Here is an 8,349-nt window from a genome sequence, read left to right on the forward strand (position 1 = left end):
GAGAGAGACCCAGCTGGCAGTTTATCCCATGCTCTCTAGGAAGGAGCAAAAGGCTTAGCTTAGCTTTCACTAGACATCGAACTCTAAGACAGTGAAGAAAGAGGGTGACAAGTCCTGTCATCTGTGACTTTCCAATAACTGCATAGTACTGGACTTAAAAGGACAAAAGGAAGAATAAAACAGAGACAAGCTATAATTTGAAAGAAAAAAAAATAAAACCAAAATTCTCCACTTGTCAGAAAAGGAGATTTTTTTTTTTTTGAGAAATATTATATTTAGGAAAATCCAAATCTTTTCACACAAATTCCAAATTTAGGGCAGAAAGGGCATTTTAAGCAAAAAAAACACAAATCAGATTTAGTAAAATTATAGACAATATTTCTCTAAAATTCTCTACATCCAGGATGTAGTTGGATACTTTATGAAGGTAAGAGAATGTTTTAAGCAAGAACAACCTCTAAGCAGTTACGAGCAAATTTGTTGCAGACCACGGAGCGGACATGTTCTGTAATGTGGCAGATGCACCGTCACAGGCTGCGCTGCTGCAGTGACCACGGGGGAACCCGACACGTGTCAGAAACACATTTTATCTGGAAGCCTGGTGCATTGGCTATAAAAAACAATAAAGCCAAACCAGGTATTAAATTTATCAGAACATTATCTAAAATTTGAAGAAAATTCCAGTATTTTCTTTTTTCAAAGTATAACTTCATGTGATATTTAAGTGCCTCTATCTTCACTTCCCTGTCAGCCCCACACCATCACTTGACATCTCTTCATTTCTCCTTATTTGTCTCAATTAAAAGACCAAATGTAATTTTCCAGCTGATTTTCCTTCCTGAATTTTTTAATTCCCCTTTTCCAATATCCTATTAAACGTCTATCTCTCCACACATGCATAAATTACTTAATAAAGTTGGGGGAAAAAAAAAAAGAACAAGGGGACGTTAGAAAAAAACCCAAATAATTCACAAATGATGGCTAATGAATAAATGCTACTAATGTCATGTGCATTTTGATGCCATGGGGATGCTCTGCTACCTAAAATCTGTCCAGTCACTTTGCCCCTTCCAAGGACCTGGCTCCATCACCTCTTTGCACAGATGTTTGCCTGTGCCACCGCAGGGAGGTGAAAGCCCAGTTGTGCTCGGTGCATCCTGCTGCGGGGTGCTGCCGTGGCCTTGAGATGTGGACTGTAGGTGGTTTGATAAGGGTCTTCAAGCACGGGTTTCAGGCCACCTTTCTGCTTTGTCCTGAGCAGATCTGACCTGCAGCAATCCTCAAAATTTGGAGAAGTGTCCCCCGGAGTGGTGCTCTGTAAAACACCACCTTGCAGATCCTGGCTCGCCAGCTGAGCCCAGGCATTAGCGTGCAAGTGCACTGAACGGGAGCAACCTTCTTTCTTCTCATTTTAGTAGTAATTTATTCAATTGGAAATTACCCTGGCTGGAAAATCGGTATGTCCCCCTGGCTTATAGGGGTATATGAATGCGCAGCCCCTTCTGCAAACAGAGGTTTAATTTACTTCCCTATTGCTGTGAACTGCAGTGATAATAACTGCACCAGTGTCTCGTATAATCATGGCTGAGGTCAGGCTTTAATGTTTGCAAGCTCTTGTCCAACAAACAGGTCTTTTGTCAGTGAATTTGTTGGTAAGGCTGTCAAAAGGAAGCACTTTTTTCTTCTAAAAGCACTATCCTTGTGAGGTACCTGGGTCACCATTATTCCAGGCTCATTGCCCCTTGTGAGCATTAACTGAGATAGAATCATAGAATCATAGAATCATAGAATCATACAGGTTGGAAAAGACCTCTAAGATCATCGTGTCCAACCGTCAACCCAACACACCATGCCCACTACACCATGTCCCTAAGGGCCTCATCTACACGTCTTTTAAATACCTCCAGGGATGGTGACTCCACCACTTCCCTGGGCAGCCTGTTCCAAGGCCTGACCACTCTTTCAGTAAAGAAATTTCTCCTAATGTTCAATCTAAACCTCCCTTGGTGCAACTTGAGGCCATAACTTGATGCTCAGACAGAGCCTGTGAAAAGAGGAATTCTGCAGATGGGGAAACAGAGGCATGGAGTGGCCCAAGCCAAAGCCAACGGGGATTTTTCCCCTGGTTGTGCTGCCCTGACATCAGGGTTTGCCAAAATTGGCAGTCAAACACTAATTATGATTCCGAGGCCATGCTTTCATGATCCTTTCTCCTGCAAAGAATTTCCCTTGGCGCTGGACGCCGGAGTTCAGGATCGCATGCTGGTGTCCAGCAGATCCAGGCAGCAGTTTGGGGAAGCATGTTGGATCCTCCATGACTTGCTTGGTATTCTCAGCTGCCTCCAGCCACTTTCTCCCTCCCTGCTATCTACCCCCAGGTCTTTTTCCTCACCTCTAAGCTGGTAAATCAATGTCTTTCTGTCTCCAAGTGCCTTTGTGCTGAATTCATTGGTGTTCATAAACACACAAAGGCAACTATAAAAGTGCAAAAAAATGAATATATGTTAATGTATTCTGTGATCATAAAACCAGAAAAGGGAGAAAAGAAAGCAGTGATTTTATCTCTGTAGAAAGAATAATTTAAGAAACATTACCAAACATAGGTAATAGGACATGGCCAGTGACTCTATTTCAGGTCTTAACCTCCATATCGACCTGGTCATAAATGAGGTATTTTTTCAACCTTATATACTTCCCAAGCTGCAAATAATCTGCAACATCAGTGATTCCAGTCTCATTCGTTTGCACCAATGTGACTTTATTTTTCAAATAGAAAGCGCACTGCCACACACTTTGCCTACAGCTGGAATAACACGCAAGTTGTTAGCTGTTAAATTCACCCAAGGGGAGCAGTTTAAGGTAAAGCAGCATTAGCCCAGACTACATGTCACAGCATGACAGAATCCCTTGAAAATGAAAATAAAAAATGCAAATCTGCCCTCTGTGTCGCCTGTTACACCGTGTCACCAATTGAGCTTAGTCTCGAGGCTTTAAACATTAAGAGAACAGCCCTGTTTGATTTTTTACTCCCAGGTTGCTTCTTTAGCTCAGTGCACGGATATTACTCTGTCAAATAACTCCTGTGTAATTTGAACTACCCTACAAGATTAATCCCTTCTTTTTTTTTTAGAGGACAACCTGATGGAAAGAGCTGCAGTTAGCAGGTGGGCTTGTGGCAAAGAAAAGAGAGCAAGGATCAATTATAGCCTTGAACATGGCTGCTCAACTATGTATCAGATAACCACCAATTCCCTTAAAATCTGTCACTACCCAGCAGTTGCTATGCAAGGGTGAGCGTGAGGCTGCTGAGTTCATGTTCGTAATCAGGCCAGGTGGGTGATGCCTTTTAAGGAGAAGCGGCAGGAGGAATGCATCGGGACCCAGGATGAACAGCCCTGTGGTTTTTGCCAGAATAAAATGTACCTGATGGCCTGGGAGCTCTAGTTTTGTCTGCAAAGGGTTTTTGCAGGGGGATCACAGAGAAGCAGAGCCCCGTCAATCAGGCTGTGATGGTGCTGAGTAATATGGCAATGGCCTGCAACAGGCAGTATTTTCCTCTTTTACATTTGCTCTTACACACTGGCCTGGGTCAAAGCTTTTGTGCCCTCCTCTGAGGGCTGCCTTGAAGTGAGGATGTCCATGCAACTGCGCTGGCAGGAGGAGAAAAATCACTTCTGCTTCTTAGAAATGCATGGAAACATACGATACAGTGAAAAACCTGGGGATATTCAGAAGGGGGCTGAGTCCAGGAGAAAGCAAGCACTTCCTAGATCAGACCCATTCTTTGTCCTCCATGCCATGTTTCCATGCATTTCAATGCAGGCCTTTGGGAAGGGCACAAAAGCTGGTGGTTGATTTAATTGGTCAGACAAGATTATTGCAGGTAAATGCTTAAAATTGCTCCCTTATCTGTGGGGACAGATGCAAAGCTCTTTGATGAGAGAAAGAACATGCGGGTTCCTCATCTCACCTCTTCAAATGATCCCCTGAACCTGGTTAAACACCTGGCTGATCCAGCTGCCACACTTATCAGATGTTCACGTTCACCAAGACCAACCAAACTCCTGCTACCTCACCTGACAGCAGTTTTACTTGCACTGCTGCAACAGCCATAAAGGAAAAGAGACCTCAGAGCATGAGCTAGAGACCCACCAACATTATCACATATGGAAATGGCTCTTGGGCACAAAAAACCCACAGATCAGCTGTGCATGCACAGTCTTTCCAACACACCTGGGCTTCATCCAACTTCTTGTGATGTGCATTTGCCAGGATTGCCCAAGATTTTTTGCTGGGCTATCAAAAAAGTTGATCAGCAGTCAAAGCAGTGCAAGGGCGGATGAGCTTGGAGGTGAGGAGACACATCCTCGGCAATATGAGCTCTCCTCTGCATGGGTCAGGAGCACCAAACCTGGTGTGACTGCAGCAGCTGGACCTCCTGTGTGGTACTGCAGAGCCAGATGACCCTGTAGAAAAATAAAGAGAAAGCAGCAGGTAGTTGAATGAATGAAGAAAGTTGAGCAACAGGTGAAGAAAGGAAGGGGCAATGGACACATCCCTTAGGAGGTGATCACAGATGAAGCTGTCCCCACAGCTGGGTGCTTTTCAAGTGCACTGCACACCAAAGCTGATTCATAGCTGTTCTTCAGCAAACCTTTTTAAATCATGAAACAAGACCATAAAGAAGACAAAGTCCTACTCAGAGATCAGTAAAGAACCAAGGCAAAACAAACACAACAAAATAAATAAATATTTTAATACCAAGAGACCAGTAAATACTTAAGCGTCAAGAAATGAAGCTATGTTTTCAGATGTGACTCAAAAGATTGATATAATGGGAGCTCAGGGACTTGTGGTTGCCGCTATATAATGGGACAGCTGAAGTCAGGGACTGCTCCCAGCTGTCCTCTTCATGCTCCCCATTCCAGAGAGGCACCTCTGCTGCAGAGGCTGAGCAGGACGTCTGTCTGCCCCAGCCATTGCGTTTTTAACTCCACATGAGTCAAGACCCTTAGGTTCCTCCTTTTGAAGATGGGGTGTAGGTCCTTACATCTCTTAGTTATGTAAAAAACCACTTACTAAGAACCAGACATGGAGTTACAGGGCAGTGACTCACAATTGCCTGTTATTTACTAAATATTTTTATGGTATACTAAGCACTTATTTTGTTCTTCAGTGCCCTCCAAGGGGAATTGTTGCAAGCACATTTTGAGAGATGGTGTCTGTCCCAAAGCACTTGTAGTCTGGACAGAAAAGACAAGCAAAGTGTGGAAGGATAAACAGTGGGGCAGATAAGTGATTTGCCTGAGGTCATAGCGTTAAAACTGGGACTGGCTCTCCTGATGCCCCATTCCCTGTCTGACACTTTGTCCACTCAGTTCTGATGCTCTATTATTCCTGGCTATGGAAAAAGTTAACTGAAGAATATGGCAGAACAGAATATTACCGATGAGTGATAGGGGCTTTTACCTGACGCTATTTACAGGAGTAGTTATTACAGAGGAACTAATCCTCAGGGTTCTCTGCTCCATGAAAACAGGTTGGTTGTCTTTGATACCATTTTTATTTGTTCTCTCTTCTACCACTGAGAAAAGGTAGTTTACCTGCACAGGATGGGACATTCATTGTAAGAGTGCTTGATGCAGATCCTATTGCTGTCCTATAGGTACAAGTGATATACCCACTCATTGGTATTCCACCTCATCCGTGGCAGAGTGGAGGCCGGTGACGCAGGCACGTCCTCTAACAGCTGAGCAGGGGACGAAGAGCGAGTCCCCTGGCTGCTGTCCCCAGCCGCCAGCTTTGCAATCCTATCCTTAGTTCAGCCGGTGGCTGGTTTTGGGGCAACCACTCATGCTATCCTGTGAACTCGGGGTGCTCCACATGCCTGTCATGTCTCATTGTATTGCAGAGGTGTCACTCGGGTGTTTCCCGTTTTACCGGGAGGTGACGGCAATGTGTGCTGAGAACACCGTGAGACCTACGGACAGAAAGGGAAGCGGAGGGGATTACACCCGCCGCCTGGAAACCTCGAAAGAGGCACTGGAAAAGCCAGAGCTATAAGCTGAATGTTAACACCTGCATCTGAGAGCTCTCTGCTTTATCTACAATTGGAATATTTGTCCTTGAAGCAGCTCAGCTATGCCCCTGAGGAGGAAAAGCAGTGAGAGGGCACTGTAAGAGCCAGCGAGCTCCAGGAATGAAAAATGTGTGTATCTTAGGCTTTTGTGGTTCCTGTGACATCTTGCTAGATGTTGGAAAGGTAGTCAAGTTTTAAGAACAGCAAAGGATCCAGATATAAAATGGATAAGAATTCAAGCCCTTTGCAAACCACCTGCATTTTAATAACATTTATTCCTATAGACAAGCAGCAAAGAGAGGAGGCACTGAGGGCTCACAGAGATGTTCTAGCCGCATGAACATGCTTCCTATGGCATTTACTCCTGATTTCCTAAACCCACAAATGAGTGTGGATGGGGAGAGGGGAGGGGAGTTCTTGTGGGAAAGGTGGAAGAGGAGCACCTTCGCCTGGTGGTGATGTGCAACCAGACCTGTGAAAGGTTTCTCGTCCTTGGATCTACTTTGGGGATATTTTGTGTGGACACAAGTATTTCTGCATGCAGTGGGCTGTGAGTTTAAGCTGGGGTGTAGGAGAACCATCAAACTTCAGAGGAACTGCTCCTGGCTGTGGAGGCCATGGGCAAGGAAGGGGTCTCTCCTGGGGGACTGGAGACACAGTGTGTGAGGGTAGGACGTCTACGTCGGTAGCAGACAGGTTCAGTTGAAGGGAAGAGGTGGATTTGAGAGGCTTTTCTAAACCAAGGGGACATGAGCTGAATCCCTCCAGTCAGTGCAGCAGTGGGGTTGGATGAGCAAAAATGCAAATCCCTCAAATGCTTTGTCCTACACAACAACGGCCTGAACCTGCAACATCAAAAGTTGGCCATCCGTAAGGTGAAGAGAAAAATGGCAACGGTGTCCCTTGGTGCAGACCACAGCGGGTCTCCCAAATAAGTGTGTGAGTGTCTGAGCAAAGACACATTTACAGAAACAGGGCTAAACCCATCATAGCTGTTCAGCCGAGCTCCGGGCAAGGTTGGGACCTGAGCCCTGGGTGAATCCCTCTCTGTCCCTGGGAGATGAGCTCCTTCCCAAGACAGCGGGAGCTGGAGTAACGTGAGCAGCAGAGGAGCGGGCACGAGCAGACCTTCCCCGGCTCGCACCCCTTGGCGGCAAGAAACCAGCCGAGCCGATCGCCCTGCTGCTGCCGCCAGCCACGTGCCAGCGAGCCTGCCCAGCCTTGCAGCCTTTTTATCATTTTAATTAAGCTCTGCAAACCCGGAGCTGTTAGGACAGGATTCCTGCCTCTGGTATTCGCTCTTGGCTCCAGTGGGGACACGCTCTCCGCGGCTTTTGGGTGCCGGGGAGGGGCCCTGCACACCGTGGTGCTGGTGGGGCACCGGCGCGCGCCCAGCAGCTCTGCCAACGTCCCGGTGCTTGATTCCTTTGGGGTTACTCAGCCAGCTGGAGCACACGGGGCAGGAGGAATGGGCTCCCTCAGGGCACAGGTTTGGATGCTCTGAGTGAGGTCTAAGCAATGCTGGTAATAATCCCACAGGCTGGTGTTAGGTGACGTGACGGCCAAGGGACGGCACAGGGTCCCTCGGCGAGGCAGGGACGTGGGCTGCCTCTGCTCGGCTCATTGCAATGGCTGCGATGCCCAGGCTCTGCTCCAGGTGCACACTGAACCAGGCTAAAAGTCGGGCTTTTGTAAATGGGCACAGCACCACGCAAAGCTGTTAAATGTCGCCCTCCAAGGAGATGTGGAGGTTGAATGTGGGACTGCTTTGGTCCAGCCTGGTGTGATGTTGTAGCACTGTGATGTTGTGGGGTTCCCCAGTGAGCCCCTGTGGCCCCCAGCGAGCCCCAGCCCGGCGGGGAGGCAGCGTGCCCGGCCCTGGCATGCCAGGGCACCTTTCCAGCCTCTTTCGCAGGGGCCATACCTTCCCTCTCGTGCCGGCCCATGCCACCTGCCCACGCTGTCTCGAGTGCTTCCTGCAAGCACCAGCGATGGTGCCAAACAGAGGGTGCAATCCCCCGGGGGCTCCGGAAAGGTGCATGGTACGTCCCCGAGGAGGCTCGAAGATATGCACCCAAGGGCAGCCTTCTTGGTGGACATCTGGGCAGGCTGCAGCTCCAAACTGGCTCTCCTTCATCCCAGGATGACATGGAGTCACATCGTTAGTGCCAGAGCAGCCACTTCAGCGTTGCCTCCGGGTTTGAATGGGAAGGGATCCTGCTCTGTGTTACACCCTCCAGCAGCTCCTCAGGAGGGTATTTCTTTCTATA

This window comes from Calonectris borealis, chromosome 5 (genome assembly GCF_964195595.1).
Source record: "Calonectris borealis chromosome 5, bCalBor7.hap1.2, whole genome shotgun sequence".
NCBI lineage: Eukaryota > Metazoa > Chordata > Aves > Procellariiformes > Procellariidae > Calonectris > Calonectris borealis.